Here is a 19,576-nt window from a genome sequence, read left to right on the forward strand (position 1 = left end):
ATCATTTCAATTCAGGGAAGATATGGACATATAAGGATATGGATATAAAAATATTCTGGTCTTTTATTGTTTTTTGAATTCTGCCTATATTTTCCTGGAGAAAGCATGTTTTACATTCTGTAACTCAGGTAAACCTCAATATAATTATATATGAAGCAAAAGTCCTTTTTGAGCCCAGGGACTTTCTTTTACTGAAAATCAAAGTTTTTTGCCAAGGGAAAAAAAAAAAGTGAGAGTATGCCTATACAAGGTCACAGTTACCTAAATAAATCACAGCCAGCTTCACACTCCAGACTCTATTTATATTTTGAGCCAGGGAACATCTGTTTAATGGTGGGTGGTCATGTAGCAGTTTCATAGACAACCGGGCCATCCTAAGACTCTTGAAGATGTCAGGAAGGCACTTATCCTGAAGTCAGTGGAGTTGGAGTGGTGTAAATGGGAGGTGAATCAGTCCAACCTTTATGCATGGAAGGATTTAAACAAGCTTAGAAGTTTGGCTTAGAGGAATTCACATCCTAAGATTGACTTTGAGCACAAACACTAACATTATTATTGTCCCCAGTCTCTTCTCCCTAGGCTGCCACCACGGCTGACCCACCTGCCTTCACTGACTACTGAGAGAGCCTTAGGAAGTTCTTCCCGTCTGTGACCTAAATTAATCCTTTTGTACACACTCCTTGACCCTTTCCATAGCACCCAAGGAACTGAGGACATTATACTCAGCACCTAGTGTGGCTAGTAAAATGCCACAGAAAATGGGAGAAGAGGTCTTTATCAAATTCTTTCTGCTGTGTCTTTAAGGTATCTTTGTATCTAAGGTTATGCATCCTCTTTTATTTAGAATCTTTCTCTGAAAGTCTGTCTGCACTGATTTCTTTTCAAAAAGTCAGAGAAGGAGGATGAAGGGCAGAAATGATGACAGTAGCAGAGCTATAAAATAACTGTTTTAACCATGTCCTGAAATATATATCCCAAACCTTGGTCTATCTATCTTTTCCTCTTCCTGAAGGGATCAAATCCATCTCCTCCTCATGCCAAAGACTGCTTGTGTATTTTTCATCAAAATGCCTTTGAATAAACAGTCTTTGGTAAATAGAACAAGAGACATTTTCTGTCTCTTTTGCCTCAAGTGAATGTCTCAGCTACCAGTGAGTTCTCGTGTGCTCTGATCCAGGGAATCCTTAAGTATCACATTAAAAGCGAGGTCACTGAAAACTTGTAATTCCAGCAAGCTTGTTTCAAGCAGCTGGGCAGTAGGGTTATAGGTTAGAATCCATTTGATTATTTTTGAAAACTGGAAGTCACTGCTTTTTGTACAAGGCTGCTCCACCAGCATTCTGAGAAAATACCTTCTGCATTGCCGGGGAACCTCTAGCTTTCCCCTTCATCCCCAAAACCTAGACATGAAGTGGACAACAAACTGTTCAGTCTTGTGAACAGTGCAATGCTCTACTACTGCCAGACACAGAACTTAAGGCTTTTGATGAGCTTTAAGGGCAAAAATTGAGATGTCCTCTATATTTAGGTATGGGCAGCTTCCATATAGCAATTTAAAGGCCCAGTAATCCCTAAATCTTGCTTATATGGGCCTTGGAAACATCATTGGGAGAGAAGAACATGCCAATAATCTAGTTTCTTAAAAAGCTTTAAACTGGGGGGAAGGGGGGAACAATGAAAAATGCATTTTTGTGAAACTGATATACTAAAGCAACCCCAGCACATGCAAAGAAAGGAACTTTGCTATGCAAGGAAATGTATTTGCCCATTTTTTATGTTTCCTTTGCTGTTTCAGTTACCTGGATATGAATGGCCCTTATTGAAAAATTAATAACAAGAGCTTACATGGGAAATATCCATAGGATTTTGCATATAAACCATTCCTGTCTAAAGGGCCTGATAAAACAGCTGGTTGGTATTACGGACCAGCTTCCCTGGTCCCTATACACAATAAATAAGTACTCTAGTATTCTATGATGGCATCCCAGAATACTGAACTAATATTGTTTTGAACTATATGGCCATAATCTCAGTTGGTATAAATCAGCATAACTCTACTGATCAGTGCTAGCTTAGACTGGCTGAGACATGTGCAGTTGGGGCATTTAGTAAGCTAACTTAAATTTGAAGTCCCATTATAAGCAATAGGATCAGGACATGATTCTTCTGAGCTATTTTAGACACCTACTTTAGGCTCAGACTAACTGCCTTCTAGAAGTGGCTGTTTCTCACCATTGAGCACAAAGGGGTCTCAGGGAGATTAGATCGGATGCAGACATCTGCACTATCATGTCTTGGGCAGTTATTGGTGAAAACTGTTGTAGCAAATTGCTGAGAGAATTGTGTTAGACTCACCATTGCCGCACATAAGTACAGCAGAAGTTGAGCTTAAACTCCGCTTAAACCTCAGAGTAGATAAGGGGTGTACACAGGAGCTCAGGCTTGGGAGCTCTGCACTTGAGATCACGTAGACAATACATCTGCAGCCCTTCTCGCTTGTCTGCGTAGGAGTTACACATGTATTGTTACAAAGCATGGCTGTGCTAACAGGGACTCTTGGACCATCTGCTGTGGACAAATTTTAATAACCTGGGAGAGACAGCCCAACCAGATCGCCTCGACACACACTAGCGCAGTTGTAGCGGGGCTGGTTTTGGCCCTGTGCATGGTAGACAGAAGTTTATAATAAGAGTCCCCTCCTTCACCTCTCTGATAATCTACTTCAACCGTTCTCAGAAATAACTGCTAGCGGCAGATTCACTCCCACTACTCAGCTTCTCTTTTTCTTTTAAACTGAACCAGACCTGATAGACAATGTAAAAACCTCAAAGCAACTCTAATCCATTTCCAAAAGATGCCTCAGACTGTACGGTAGCCCAGGACTCTGTTTCAAATAAACCCATGCTCATGCTCTTTGCAACAGAGTATTTCTAATGTAAGTGCCTGCAAGAAGGAGGAGGGGAAAGAGGCTCATTAATAATCATGATGGTTTCAGTATTGCATAACTCGGTCAGTCTGAACATCCACTGTGCTTTATCGGATTCGTTTTATAGCGATTTGCTTGTGTCTGTACAGTTGCCGTTTTGGGGAGCCTTAGTTCCTGGGAGCTTTCATGCTCTCCCCACTTCAAGCACCGAAAAACGGCGGCCTGCTGTTTTAATCACGCCTCTCTTTTTCCAATGTTGTTTGCGCCCTGGTACAACCCATCTGCCTTGAATCTAGTGCTCCACTGGGGCTGCACACATCTGCCAGCCAGACTACCTTCGTACACAATTACTCAATCCACCGTAAGGCTCTTTAATAGGAAACAAGTGTGACAACGGCAAGCCCTTTTTTTTCTCTCTCTCTCCCTCTCTCTTTCTCTCTCTCCCCCTCTCTCTTTTCATTTTTTTTCCCTTTAAACCACATAGTCATACTGCCCTGATAGAGATGAAGCCTGATAGATCCACCCAGGTGTAGGTGAAATGGTAGAGCCTCAAGCGTAATAGATGCCGTGCTCTTGTGCTGAAGTTCAGCGCAGTGTCCTGGAGGGTTGTCTAGCAGCAGTGAGATGGGTTGCTCTTTGTACAGTTAAAAAGTCAATGAGCTTCCTCCAGCTTACATATATGACTAATTCAGAAAGCAACCTGGATCTAGGTGAGCTCTGCAGAACTGTCTCTTCTCTTCAGTGCACGGACAAAGCACAGCGCACAGTAAGTGGAAAATTTCTCTTTACTTATTTTACTTGGGAATTAATTAACTGTGTTTACTTTTGAGGGAATCCTCCAAGGCTGGTACAGAAATGAACCAGAATAATGTTTGCATGCAGATCCCCTGTGTATTTCCTCGTGTTTCGTTATATGCTGTGCCCTGGTCCTGCTACTCCAACCCAAATGCTCAGACCAGCTAGCTGGTCTTAAGCAGCTTTCTTATCTAAAAACTAGAAATATAGTGATATCAGTAATATACATGTCCAGTCCTCTATTGAAATAGGTGTCTGTGTACTGTATATGATTATTGAGCAGAATCAAGGATTGTTTTTGTTATAGAATGCAAAAATGAAAATACTCAAATGAAGAAAGTAAAATATCCTAAACCTCCTCTTTTTTTTTTTGGGGGGGGGGGGGGAAGAGAAGGGAAGGAGGGAGGACACAAGAGTTGGAAGTGTTAGACATTAAAAAATAAAACCAATTTACCCTGACGAAGAAAGCTGTGTTATTTTGTTTACCAAACCATTGATTCAAATGTGATGAGAATGTCACCAAATTATAAATTAACAATCTGTATCAACTATAGTGATAGTAAAGCTCGAAACAAAAAAAGAAGGTTGCTTGTCTAAAATGCAAGAAGAGGCATATTAAAACCAGATGTACAGAATCTCAACTTTGACTCCTCAGTCTTTCATGCTTGGTTTAAAGCAGCCTTAAAATTGCCTTTACTTTGCATTTACAACTTTGGATTCGCTGTTAAACTGCGCTTGAACTTGAAGTCAAGATTTGATCTTAGCACACACATATTCTTTGAGCCTCCTACCACAGTTTTACTTTGCTATTGGGAGTGTGTTTACTACTGTACCATATATCCCGACGCACGTTAACGAGCCTGCTACGGTGGACTTTCAGGTGGAGCGTCAGCCAGTGTAAGAGAGTGTGTCTGCGGCATGTACAAAATGAGAAATAAACACGTGTAAATGCATGCATCTGCCAGTGTCTCAGGTAAAGGATGACATGGTGTAAGAAAGCACACCAGAAATATGTTTGAATTTCGTTTCTGGAAGATGCAATGCAATGGCACTTCTTATTTTAGGCTTAATCTATTCTGAACCTTTACCCAGGCTGGTGACAGCAGCAGAAGCGGAACAAATGAGTCTGCACAGTTTTGCCTATAAAACGCTTTCAGTAGTCTTCCCTTCAGCAGAAGAGTTATTTTGTTTGCTCTTGGATAGACAAGTATATATGGTCCTTTCAATTAGCCCTGGCTTTAGGCTGCTAGGGTTAGCCTTTGCGCATGAGAGCCACCAGTCTAACCAATCTATTAACTCAGCTTCTAAATGTGGCAATTTAAAATGGATGCACTCGGAGGTTTAGGAAGGCAAAACAACCATCTCACAAGACAGAGTTAGACCTGTATGTGCTGGCATCAGACAGTGGTCAATGTCTACCCCCTACAGGGAGACAATCTAATTTCTTTGTGCCTCCCCTAGCGCACGAACGCTGTAGTAGCTCAATCCATACGCTCAAGCAGTGCAGTTATCCCCTGGCTCCAACAACTGCCCCTTAATGCCGAGGTCAGGCTATGATTAATAGAAAGCCAGTTTCAAAGAGCTGATCACTAATAAATAGCATAACTAATAAATAGCAATAGTAATTTTTTCTCTTTTAAATTTAACCTCATGGAAAATGGCTTTTAGCATTTAGAAGCCATAATCAGCAGTGTTCTTCTTTTATAGTTGCAAAGTGCAAGTGTTAATTATACAAGAACTTCCTGCTTATCATATGCCAGCTGCATAACGTATATATCTTTAGTATAACTTTGCAACAGTCCATACCTGATTACACTATGTCAAAAGTGGTCCTAGAGATTGCAAGATACCTACTGAGGTTAAAGTACTGCTAAATATAGGTGAGGCTGATAGACTTATGGGGCATGTTCTCCCTGTCATCAAGTACTCTGACAGTATTCATATAAAAAACAAATTACTCTGATTTTTCCAATCTAAGATTTTGATTGGTACTTTATCCTCTGTTTTCAGTGGGACTCATCCCTCCATAAGGTACTTGTGGACAGGAATAAATAAGGATAAATGTTTCCCATTTCTATTTACATAAATAAATGTGGTAAAATTTCCCCGTTTGCTAGCTTTATTTAACTCAGGAAAACTGAAGAAACTATTATGTGTTTTGTTCATAAATATTGGCATGGCATATTGTTTTTAATATTTTTGTTTGAAATTCAGACTTGCATTTGCAAATATATTACAAAATCCATCTACTAGTTTGTGTTGTGTTTGGCAATGGAATAATTTTAACATCTTTTGAATAACCATCATGTGATGCCTTTTCTTCTCATTTGTCTATTATTAATATGAGTTTTGAGTGTGTGCAGTTTAACCGCTTAATCTTCTACTACTTTTCTTCTTTTTCACTGAGTCTCTGGTATACCACATGCATGCATACGTACACTCAGAAGAAATGTTATGACTTGTCCTTTCTCCCCATTTTAAAATAGAGCTTTGGATCCTTTAAGACCTCCTCCACTGGCATCCCTTTCAGTGCCTAAAATGCTTTGAATGCTGAAAATATGGCACTCTTTCATATCCCTAGAGCCTAATTCTGACCTCAGCTACAACTCATTTGACAGAAAGGAGTTTCATGAGTTTAACAGAGCTCTCAGCTCAGGAATAAACTTGATTGTCAGGATCCTTACCTAAAAAACCACAGCAAGTAGCAACGTTTTCAGCAACACTCTCTATTTCTGTTATTAATTATTAGTAAGTGCTAACAGAGTCCTTCAAAGCAATACACCAGTTACCGCAATTACTATACTATCCACTTGTACAATTAATAATGTTTGTGTCAAAAATTAAAGATCAGGATCTGAAAAAAATATTCAAACTTGAAAGCACAAGTTATTCAACTAAATATTCAGGCCTGAAGTTTATCTTCAGTAGGTCTTTTTATTTAAATGCATGAATGCAACTCTAGGAGGCTTAGTTTAGGCATAGACATTTGAGAATTTTAGCTATATTAGTTCCATGTACAGTCAAAAGCCCAATGGCAATTTGTCAGTTATACTTAAAATGTATAATGCAAGCATGGTGTCCAACACATCAGTAACATATAGTAATAATGGATTTTTTTAATTAATCAGTAATCATTTTGGAACTATTTTGATAATAGAATACCAGTTGACCGTATTATTTACTAATAAAATGCCACTGAAGTAAAAAAAAATATTAAACTTTGTTTTCTATAACTAACTTTTCTACACAAGGCTTTAATTATACTCTTATTTGCTAGTGTAGTGGAAGCTATAGGTATTGTATGACACGATCAATCCTGTATTATCTTCTTTGATACTATTACTCACGGCTGCTAAAGATTTAATGAGCCTTAAACTGAAAAAGATGTAGAAATAGTGCTTATAGGCATAACAATGTGTTACTGATGAGCATCAAAAGATTACTGGGATATTAGCTAGGGTTACAGGAAAACCTCAGATCATGTATATTCCACAGATGCAAAATATTTTCTGTAAGAAATCACTGAATAAAGTTTCTCTTCATCTGTGTTATTATTCTTCATATGAAGAACCAATTCTAAGCCAGTTCAGATCTTTGTCCTGTTAAGGCCAATGTACTGCCGGTCTATTTAACAAGCACTGCTAGTGTTATGTGCATTAAAATCATACCAATTATTTGCACAAATTTACTGCACATTTTCAGATTTTGCTCTCTTAAGCTTTTGTTTTACATCTGTGAGTTTAGGTAGAAGTAGGCAGAACATAATTTGCTCTTCATTCTTCTTACCTTAAATATCAAGGCTGATTTGATGCATAAGCTGTTACTTAAGAGGGCATTTTAGGTACTGCCATGGAAACTAAGCCTTTGATCTAAAAAGCTCATGTCCACTGATAATTAGGTTTTGGTAGTGAATGTTTGAATAATGATTTAAATATGACTTTAAAAAAAAAAAAAAAAGGTGTAATACCAAGGAAGACAGATTTAAAGAGAAACCAATAGTTTAGGAATTTGCATCCAATAAGAGATTTCTTGTCACCAAACTGCTGTCTGTATTAGAACTAAATCACCTCAAGTCAAAAAGTGTTTTTAAAGTTTTCTGATGTATTCAGATGATTTCATTTTGTTTCTGCTGCTCTGAATCAGAGTGAAAGTCTTAAAACACCATAAAGCTATTCTTCTGTTTTCCTTAACCTAGTGATATCACACTAAAGAGGTGCTGATTTGCTGACTGTTAAAAATATTATTCTTAATTTATGGAATTACGGATGTTCACGTCAGGTGTTTGTGTGAAATAACTCTGTCTGTCCAAAAATTCTGATGTTCAAGTACCGTTTTGTCAGATGGATTTTCTCATCTCCATTGGTAGGCTGGACTTCCATGGAGGTGAGCAGCTTGGGTGCTGGTGACAGTAAGTACAAATGTCAGGAATAAGGGAAGAAAAACTGTAGGAAGAAATTCAAAGTCATACTTTTCTAGGGCCAGGTTGAGTTTTACCCTCCTCTGCCTAAGAGACATTTGAGTGCAAATGTTATTACAACAAACAGCAAAGGAAACAGTAAGTGCATTTTAAGGGCAACATGCCTCTGTCCTTGTTCTAAAATAAATGAGTTTGCTTGAAATGATTAATAGGAAAGTTTTTGGGTTTTTTTTTAGCTGCTGTTCTTTAAACTGTGATAAAGATACATGGAGCCCATGATATGCACAAATCCCATGCAAAGTGCCTATGAATTTGATTCAGTGGCTTATACTCTGCTGTAAAACCTTAAACAACAGTGGAAAAGAAACCACAGATCAGAATAATTTATTTTTCACTATTTTTCTTTTCTCTAAAATTGAGGGTGAGAAAAAGATTCAACTAGACTAAACATTAGGATTGTTATGTGGTTTTTTTTTTTCCAAATCTTATTTTGTATTTACTATACTAAACTCAGCTCAGGTGTAATGTCACTTAGTTCCTTGGAAGTAACAGCAGGGCTGAATTTGGCCTGCCATTTTTATTTTGAGCTGCTTCAAACTAACACCAGCTAAGAGTTTTGTTACTTTGACAACTTTGAAATTAAAAACCTGTAAAATTGGGACAAATTGGCTAACAGTACTGCACACAGGAAGGGTTGAGGTCAAAAACGTGTTTGTTAAATTTCCAGAGGGTTGGGCTGGACTTTAAAAGCTCCGTAAATGTAAAACAGTCTTTGAAATATCAGCACAGCAAATTCACATGGTGCATATCACAGATGTGTGTCATACCTGTGTAATAATATTAGTGTTACCACCAAATTTACATTTCAGAAAATGAAAGAAACATGCATGGTACAAAGTAGTGCGATTTCTGCTAGAAGCTTTTTTTATCTCAACAGGCTTTCTCGCAATGCAATAGACCCCACCATCTGGAGAAATGATAAGTGATACAGCTTTAGTAGCGTTGTTTTTTAAGCCATACGTAGGCTAGGTCTTGTGCGTCCACACAAACATAGCTTTTCTTTTAAAGGGTGCAGCAATGTGAGAAAAAAAAATAAAAGTTTTTAATTCGTATTTGCTGAAACTCCTAAAATGCTAGTTTGTTAGTAAGCCAAAATATATTCCTGTTGCAAAACAAGTCTTGTAGTTGACTCAGTGAGGTTAGTGCATGACATATCTACTCTCTTCTGGACCAGAGTTTGAACAGAGCAAAGAGGTCTATAAAAGGACATGAGTTGTAGAAAACTATAGCTCCCCACAGCCATAAAAATGAAAGACTTTGATTCCTCAAGAGGTCCAGAAACCAGCAGGTCTTCTATTGCTCTTATCTAGACCTGGTGCAAAATAACTGAATATTTAAATATTTTTGTAAAAGGAATTTTGTAAACTTGAGTATATGTTTATTCTGAGCAGTAAAATTCACTAGGCAAATCCCCAGAATAGATAGCTGGGTCCTTTTCATGAAGCTTAATCTTTCCACCTGTGCCTGAAAATGGCGGTGTGTCATCTTAGTAGAAATCTAAGTCTCTTCCAATCCTGTATGCTTCAACTGCACTGTTGAACTAAGATTTTCAGAGTGTTTCCAAGCCTGTATCCCCTGCTCATCTACACTACATGCATGTTAGTTTGCCCCAGATGCTTTTTCAGAAGAAAACATCCAGTTTCTTCCAAAGCAAAACCCACATATGGATCCAGGGCACAAGCACTTCCAAGAAACAGTATTTCTGAGACCACATCACTTCTGTCCCGTGAGGTGAGCTTATAAAGACTCTTGGGATGATACTGGTTGTTTCTGAGTCCTCCAGCATCATCCCAAGAGCCTTTAAAACCTCACCTGCTCATTCCTGTGAGGGGACATATATCTCACATCTTGGGCATCCTGCTATAGAAAGACCACATAAGCAGCTGAAACACAGGCTTCACAATATTTCAGGCACATCAAACTGAAAGCAAACAAAACAAAACAAAAGCCATGAAGTGTTAGGGCCACAGAGACACCACATGGAGTCCTGTGAAGGTGTATGCCAAATTCTATGTGGAATGGGTGTGAATGGGGCTTGAGGGCCAGAAGTGGGGTGATTTGTGGGGCCTGTTGGCTTGTAGACATAGGCTATTTCTGTTTGCCTGGGTCAGCAAGACAAAAAGACTCATTCTTGACAGACCTCTCATTGGTTAGAGTGTAAGTGAAAAGTAATGGGATGCCATAATATTCATTTAAAACAAGAATAAAGTAGAGTAGAGTAGAACAGAACAGAATAGATTTTACCAAGTTTGCTCTACTTGAAAGCTAATCACACTTCCAACCTTATTAGCGAAAAAAGCCTTAATTTAATAGAGATGATGTGCATGCCACTTTGATGAAGCAGAGATTTGAGAAGGCTGTGCAGATGGCCAGCGCTGCAGAGAACAGCTCTGTCAGGGCTCCTTACGCATTCGCAAGGATGCAGTGTGCCAGCAAAGCTTGATGGTCCATGGATCAACGCGTCCATGTCTTCACTGGCCAAATTTCCACAAGCTGATGTGTGTGTGTGTGTGTGTGTGTGTGTGTGAGGTGGGGGGAATATAGCAGCTAAAGCTCTGTTTGTAATTCTGTTAAATTAGTTGTGGTTCCTCATCCATCCGTTTGTCCTATTTGCAAGAAACTCCACCCACGTGACCTTACTTGGCAGCCATTTTAGCCGAGTGAGAAAAAAGATTTAATGACATGGTGGGTGAGCTACTCTTTTATCACTGCAAATGCTCCCTTCACACCAGGTTTAAGGCACATTAACAGGGTATTGTGGGAAAGCACATGCAGCTGATGCCCATGCTGTATTGGATCTGTGAAAAAAAAACAGATAACTGCAGTCTCCAGGGAAAAAATCCTGCCAAAACTCACACTGACTTCCATAGCACTTGGATGTAGCATGGGGTTTTGATTTAGCACCTTTACAAAGAGTTAAATTTATATATACTTTCATTCATAAAAGAATATGTCAATCACACATCACATTATTAGGTTTAAGATCTTGTAGGCTACAAATTTACTTATTGTTAACATTTACCAGTATTTTCATGGCCAATCACAAATTTGATGAAGGATGACAACATCCATTTGCAGCAATTAATATAATCTTACAGAAAGAAAGGTTTTATGAACTTGATAATCTCAAGTGTTTTGAATTTGTTTGCATTTAAAAATGCCAGTGGCTACTTGTCAAATTTCATTTACAAATCAAAATTGTTTTTAAGTTCTACACCTGCAAAACAAGTGTTCCAAACTTGTAAACTCCTTTATGGATGTATTTTTTGGCCTTCATTTATGGTGGAAAGAGTCCAAGGTAATTTTTTATGGTTGAATTATAAACACTTGAAAAATGGAGTTTGTAATGAAAATGCTGACACAGCTTTAATTATTGCAGCATGAATGATTTTATTATATACTATCCACAGTGTCTATACATACAAAGTACATGCTCTAGTGTTCTAATATTTCATTTAAGAAAAAGCAATTACTGAGCAGATGTAGAGAGCTAAGTATAAATAGGCTAAACCAGTACCTTTATGCTGTTTGAAAAACTATATGGAATGTTATTACCACATAAAAGGGTTTATACTTTAGAAGACTTAAAGGTACAGAGAACCAGCTAAAGCAATAAACTGCTCTGGTGTACTTAATTAAAAAGCTTCAGGTTACTGAAGTCAATTGAAAAACAGAAGGTTTGATTCTTTAAGGTAATTTTGTCCTCCTCTGTTAAGTGCTTATCAAGTGATAAAGAACTAAAATGCCGTCCCAGCCTCTTAAATAGAGAATAATTTGCTTTTTTTCTATTGAAGGCAATTCTTTATTCTGTCAGCCTGAAGACATGTAATAAAACAGGCAATGAAGATGTAATTGGGTGACATGGTTGGGTTTAATTTACCTTTAATTAAGCAAAATTGTAGAAGAAGCTGGGAAACCGGTATTGAGGTATTTCAGAAAATCATTGCTTTACTGTCTTTCTCTTTACATATTCAGAGCTAGGAATCTTTGCATAGAAGGGCAGAGGGCATTGTTAAAGTATATTCACAGTTTAGAAGCACAAAATGAATTTTGGCTCGTGTATATGAAAGACCAATGTCTGCATTAGCTTTGTTAGATGAAGCTAGAATGATTATAAAAAAGAATGCATTTCTGGGAATTAGGTTTCTATACTATAAAATATTAGTGTTGTTCTGCATCATCCGTTTCAGAGAAATTAGCTGCTTTTTTTCTCTCTCTCTCTTTCTCTTGAAATGGTGCTGGATCTTTATGAAAGTGCCTCTTATGGGAAAGCAAAGAGTCTAGGATTTGCCCTTTCCTGAGCAGGTGAGAGTGGAAAGTCTATGGCTGGGAAGTGGTTGCTGTGGTTCCCTGTGTCTTGAGCCAGGTCTCCATTAGCCGTGGCATGATTCACGCCATGAGATGACACCAACCAAGAGCAGGCAGAGACCAGTGGTGCCCTGGGCCCTACTCCCAGCACGCGCTCTCCAGCCAAATGCCGTGAGGTGGGTGGCTTCCTGCAGCTCTGCGAACGTCCAGCTGCAGACAGAGAGCTACTGACTTTTCTTTACGGTGCTCACAACAGCAGAAAGAGACTGGGTGGAAACCTTGTTCAAGCTTAAAAAAATGTATGAATTGCTTTGTTTATACATCTGCGGTCCATGTTTGAAATTCTGCACTGTTTTACCACATATAGCACTAAAAATATATGGCATTTAGTATTCTGATAGCATGGAGAACGGAAAATAAGAACAGAATTGGTCACTTGTTCTAAGGAATTTACATTTTGAGGTCCTGTGTGGTTTCAGTGTGGGTTTACGGCTGGAAAGAAGTGCAGAACAGGTAGATTTTTAACTACTTGGAGGGATGAAGAATTTGGTGATAGTCAATTATGAAGTTGTTTAACCAAGCTTGCAGGATATAAGTTTTCGTTCCCTCTGAGCTCATTCCTATTCGAGGTCCAAAACTTACAATAGAACTAAAACACTTGGTAAAAAATCCAGGTTACTGCAACAGTTAATTACCCTTTGTAAAACATCATTTTGAACTTTTCTAACTCTTCTAACCATTCATTTTTGTTGTGCTTTTGTCCACAAACCTTAGAGCCATTCTCTCTTTTGTACAGATTAATTTCTGGGTAGATAGCGGCCTCTGCACTTGGCTGGGTAAGGTAAGAACCTCAGCTGGAGATCCATTTTTAGGTTGATAGCACTGCCCTCTGGACATAAGTCTTTCTTTCCACTGAAAGACCAGTCATAACTATTGAAGCATCTGGTCTTACTTGAGATGCCTGTGTTAGGTGCTTAATGATACGTGTGACAAATTTGGACCTAAATTTATAAGTCTTATGTTATAAATCATATTCTCCATCTCTTTTTTCGCTCTCTGAAATCCTCTGATAGTGTTGGCACCACAAATATCATCCAGTAGTAGCTACATCAAGGAAACAAAACAATACAAAACAAAACACAGAAGTAATTCGATTTTGGTAACCCATAATTCTTTGTTTGGATTTGATTCCAGCCTTTCTGTGCATTCAAGACAATAAAACCAGTTATCCTATCAGTTATACTCGTTTTAGAGGTGTGGCTTGATTGTTTTTCCTGTGACTCATATTTTATATCAGCTCAAGTAAATTAGAATCAGGCCCTGTATATGTAAGATTTTAGGTCTCAATGAGTTCATATTTCATTTGGTCCTAATCTTTTGCCTTAATTAACTCTTTTTGCCCATATTACATAATGCAACCTAATATATCAATCAATCTTCAGACTGGTTTCATGAGTGGATATCATGTTTCTTCTGCATGATATATATTAGGTGAAATAAAATACAGTAAGATCCTAATTTTTTCTCATTCAAAATGAATGTCTACTAAACAATTTAACAATCTACTTTAAGTTGTAACAAGGATACTGTGTAAATTTATAAATAATTTCTTCATCATTGTTATAAGGCCAGAATGCAAAACAGCGGTGGGACAAGCTTTCAAATACAGTATGGCCTTTATGCATGCTATAAAGTAGGGCAAAAAAAAGGGGGGAGAATTCAAGGAAGCAATATGATCTTAACATAGAAAATAAATTTCCTGCCTTTGAGACAGGTACATTTAACAGTTGTTGCTATTTCAGTGTGGTTGAATGTCTTAAAAAAAAAAAAAAAAAAAAAAAAAGGCACAGAAAAATAAGTAAAAACTCTTTCAAAATACTTAAAAATAAGTAAAAAATAGAATTCTGTGGCAGTCTAACATTTTATTTTCCAGGGGCTACAGTGAAGGTAGGAACAGGTCTATAGGGATGTATGCCCTGTCCTGTTCTCAGCTGCCCTGTTTTAAATCTAGAGATGTTCCCTTTCTGCAGAGGTTAACTCTGGTGAACAGCAACGTCACCAAAACTGTGTATACAAGCAAGGAGCCATTCAAGCCTAAAGCCAACGAAAACAGATGGTAAAAAGGGCGATTACTCATATCACTGATAGAATTAAATACGACTCAAATAGTGCTAATTATGTCCTTGCTCTCAATTCAGATTTTATTGGTTTATGAGCCCTCCAACGTAGCCCAAAGTGTACCTATTATGTTTAGTTTGATGGGATTTTTTACCTTGTTTGCTTTATGGCCCCATGGGCCAGATCCCCAACTGGCACACATAATTGTTGCTTTTACCTTTGGTAGGGCTGTGAGCAATTCCACAAGAGGAAGATCAGTCACCCCAGCTGTATTTGTTGGCTGGCTAACCAGATCCTTGGATTTTTTTTATTTTTTTTTATTTTTTTTAACATATGAAAGCATTTAGGGTTCAATCTCACAGCATTTCTCTCCATGCTTTAGGAAAGTGAACATTACCATACAATTGCCACAATGAAAAAGGAAAACTAACAACTTTCTCAGTCTCTGTTCAACATATGAAAAATAGAGGGGGGAAGTCTTTTATCCTGCAGTGGGGCAAATGTGCTCTGTAGTGCAGCCTGTAGCCTTGATCTCCCAGTCTCCAGATCCTGGAACTAGTTAAAGATCGCCACAGTCCTTCATTTAGTATATGCCTTTTCCATACTAACGGGAACATGGACATGCAGGGGATGGTATGTATCCAGATCTTGTGATAGCATGAAGTGGCTCTGTTTTATTGTGTGTGTGGCGAAGCACATGGTACAAGGAATAATAGGTCTCAGCTGGCACTTTAGTAATAGTAGTTATAATTACACCCCAGAAAGATGCATTAAAAGAACATTATTATTATGGCGGAGTTAATCATTTCACTGTTACAAAATGCTGGAATCAGAGTTACTTGCTCACGTTCCCCTTGTGGTTTGTCTGGCTTGTACAGTGCCAACTTCGTTAGCCACTTTTCAGTATTTTGTTTTCTCCTCATCATTTCAGATGAGGCTGCAGGTCATGCTGAAAATACAAAAATCAAACTTTGCTTTGAGAACACAGTTATTAATATTCCTGTTGGTCTTGCTTATATATTATGCCAGTACTTCAGAAATTTGAGTTTATTTTTACAACATTTATTTGAAATGAATATATACTATTATTCCCATTTTGTAGGGAACCTTTATCAGCAACATACTCTTCCAATTGATTTGCATAGTACAAAATGTACATCTTCATGACATTTTCAACAGGCAGCTCATCTGACATATCATATCATCAATTAATGTATGACTTTAGCAATGCATTTGCTGAATTCACAATTTCAGAGGAAATCTAGAGAAATCTGAATGCAGAATTGTCAAAAATAATAGGATTAATAGGATGTAGAGAGTCATCCTTAATGATGTACTGTTAAACAGAGGTCACTGTGTCAAGTGTAAGCGACCTAACAGCAGTATCCTGCGCTGCTATATGGTCCCTGTGCCAATGCACACAAGGCAATGGAGGGTCAGTCACAGAAGAGACAAGCAGAGGAGCAATGACGTTGGGGAAATTTAAAATCAGATAAGGCACAATTTTCTCCTCTGATTCATATCCACTAAATTAATTGTGGTGGTTGAGAGTATATCTCAGGGCAAGCGAACAAACAGATAAGAGGATAAGGATGATAAACCCAGGTTCATTAAGCTACATATATGGTTGTATTAATAAAAAGGAATAAACAAGGGTACACTGAATTGGTCAGACTCCTTGATGCAGGCGCGCAGAAGGAGATGTGGAAAGTCCACAGGAAACTTTGTATCCGTTGTTGTGGGCAACAAGCATCTTAGTTCTTCTCCTTTAGACTTGGTCAAAATCTCCCTGAAATTCAATAAAACGAGGTTTCCTAGGGACCCCAGTGGGTTTTGGATCAGGCTGTTTGAACCTAAGCTCTGGATCAGTTAGAATGACATCAGACACTCCTTCTTGCACAACATGTTTGCAGGTGAGGAAGGATGTTCTAAGCCTCATTGCTCTTATGTAAGTTGCAATAATGTAATTTGCCAGCTTATTTAGGTGAGTAGAAAAGCATGGTGAAAAGAACTCCAATGGTTATGTATCAAAAAGTAATATATGTAGAGGCAGAAATTTTGAGCATCTACTGTCAATCTTTTCTCTCCTTTAATCTATATGATTTCTGATTCACCGCACATTTTTGCAGCAGGGTAGTTACATTTTCTTGGCTTTAGAGAGAGAAGGTTGGGTGCTATGAATGGCAGTGTGCCCTTTTCACACCTGCTGTGAGTTTTTCCTACTTGATCAGAAAGACAAATTTCTGCAGATACTGTTTTTCCAAAAAATCACTAGCATAACCCTTCAGTAGTATCAGCAGCTGTAATAATACCATCAATAACCACTTGGCTGCTTAGTCAGCATTAGCTGGTTACCAGTGGCTTTCCCCAGTATTTTTAAGATGATTTTTCACAAGAGTTGGTAGGAATGTTTTGACAGAACATTTTTTCTGTGAGGAAAATACTGACTTCTGACAGGGAGCTTTTCATAGAAACGTGTCACTGATAATGATGGTCCTACTAGAGTCCTTCCTCAGGTAAAGGATGAAATGGATGGCTGCATGGGGGACAAGTGCAGAGACAAGGAAACTCATTCTAGTCATTTGGGCACTCAGGCCATATGCTTAGGCTGTTTGGGTTTTTTTTTTTGTCTGCTCCTCAGGTCAAAGGTCCGCTCTGCATGGACTGTCACTGAACCAGAAGCAAAATTATTTGATGGCATAGGTGCCCCCATTCACCCATTGCTTCTCTTTCTGACTGTAATTATTTTAGTGTGATGGACTATTTTTTTTTCTTTTAGTACACTGATATAGAATGGGGGAAGACAAATACAAAACACTTATTTTCTGTTCTGCGTTAATGAAAATGAAGGGAAAAAGTTCAGCCTCACAGATAAAGAGTCTTTCATCAAAAAGAAAGATGCTGGCTGTACACATGGATTGATGCAACAAATTAAGTTTGGGATGTTGTTTTGCCTTTGAAATTTGTGTCCTTGGTTCTGAAATGATGAACATCTCTGTGACATTTTTTTGACTGCGTTGTTATCTGAAGAGTTCTTTTTTTTCCAATGTTTAAGCTAGATTTTTCGATCCTCCATCTTTATCTGTCTGCTTCCAGATTTTTTTCAGTCAGTACTGTTCTTCGTCAGGCACCTGATCAAATGCAATAGTAAACTGGAGTGCAGAAATGCTAATATCCAAAGCTTCCAGCCCTACCTTTTAAAAGAAAACAAACAAACAAAAAAATCACTTATTCTGCTGAGTGTCTTATGATTATAAAGTACAAAGCCTTTAGAAAGATAAATCAATATGATGTAATCTAACCTCTTCTATGACACTAGAACATTACAGTTGAACCTGAAGTATTGCAAGCATTTAACAGGAAACAACCAGCTCCCTGTAGGATAAGACCTATTTGGCAATTATAATGTATAATGATGAATGCTTCTATTAGTACTGAGATTCTGAAAAATTCCAATCTTTAGAAGGAAGATTTTTTTTTTCTGTGCATGATTTTTTCTGTACATGATTTCTATAATCCGTATCAGGAAGTCCCAGAATACTCCCACTGACCACAGAAATATTTGTATCACCTAAGAGTTGCCATTGGATTATGGATTTTTTTTTTCCCCAGACAGAGTTATTATAATGATGTTAAGGTTGTCATCAGGGTCAATATGTAAGTATGACTTCTTTTGTCCCTGAAAAATCAATGAAAACAATTGTAGCAAATTCCTATGTTAATACTTTCATTTCACTAATACTTTTAATTATACAGGGACAGTTTGCTAAGATCAATTCCATTGCTTCCATTTCATAAAAAAAACAAAAATAAGCCATTTTTCATGACAAATTTCATTAAAAATAAACAAATATTAGTTTGCATTTGTACATCTGTTAACATACCTAGTTTGGAACAAAATGGATTTTTTTTTTTGTCAAAAGTCTGGTAAAATTCTCATGACTCAGACAGATTTATATTTTCAAATGTCATTGAGATACGGATACGGAATGAGCTAAAACTCAAATTGAAACTAAAGATCGAGAACACACACAAAACAAAGCTGGGAAAAAAATAATAGAGGTTTGTAGGAAATTTTGGAAATCTAAGCCAAAAATTTCTATAAAGCATTGATGTGTGTTTGGCCTTTCATATTGCTTAATTTTTTCAATCTTGCATTCTCTCACTTGCATTTCATGCATTTTTGTACCATAGACAATCATCCAGCAGTTATTAATGCCTAATTAAAACTACAGTCATGAAGAAGTTCCCTGAAGTGCTCCTTTAGGGATGCCAGTGGGTCTTTTCAAGGCTTGTATCTCTTCTACTATTCCATATATGAAGATAGCTGAGTCACAGTAAATGCTAATTTCTATAATGAGGTTGCCTCACGCAGTGACAGTCCCTGCAGAGCGGAGAACTACAGTGCTGCAAATGGATCAGCTCATTTGGAAGGACCTGAACTAGTATTAACCTGTCGTGTCCTCCAGGGAAAGCCAGGTAACAGAAAAACCAGGAGAAAATCCCCTCAGAAGGGTTGTTGTTCTCCATGGATGGAGGGCTGCTTTATGCTTGTCATTGCAACAGGTCACGTCAGAATTAACCTAGAAAAACACAGCTGGGAACTAAATTTGTATTTTTTTTGTCTCTCTCATTGCGTTTCACAGGGTCCACAGGCTCCCTGCGCTCTACCTCATGAACCTTGTTAATCTCCTCCTCTCACTTTTCTGCAGTCCTGCTCTCCTACCGTTGTTGTGACTCACGGCTTGTATGAGATCTGTGTGCACACTCCTCTCCTTGTAGTCTGCCTCAGGTGCCTTCTTAGGCTCTTTCTGTCTCTCTTTCACTTCACTGGACAGTACTTTCCTGTTTTCCTCTTGTTGTGGTATCCCATAGTTTTTTTCTATGACATCCTACTATTACGCTTCTTGCCTTCTTTGCCTTTCCAACTGGGATCACTAAAGGTCCTTCTG

At 38.0% G+C, this 19,576-nt stretch overlaps 1 protein-coding gene across 1 annotated transcript in view; it reads left to right on the top strand.

Moving 5' to 3' along the window:
* The first annotated feature begins 3,349 nt into the window (after positions 1–3,349).
* The window catches only part of SEMA3A (semaphorin 3A), a 331,409-nt gene continuing 315,182 nt past the window's right edge, over positions 3,350–19,576 (top strand). Inside the window, exon 1 of the mRNA XM_026119328.2 lies at positions 3,350–3,692. The gene's annotated coding sequence lies outside the window, so the exon portion shown is untranslated. The remainder of the gene's footprint in view (positions 3,693–19,576) is intronic.

This window comes from Dromaius novaehollandiae, chromosome 1 (assembly GCF_036370855.1).
Source record: "Dromaius novaehollandiae isolate bDroNov1 chromosome 1, bDroNov1.hap1, whole genome shotgun sequence".
NCBI lineage: Eukaryota > Metazoa > Chordata > Aves > Casuariiformes > Dromaiidae > Dromaius > Dromaius novaehollandiae.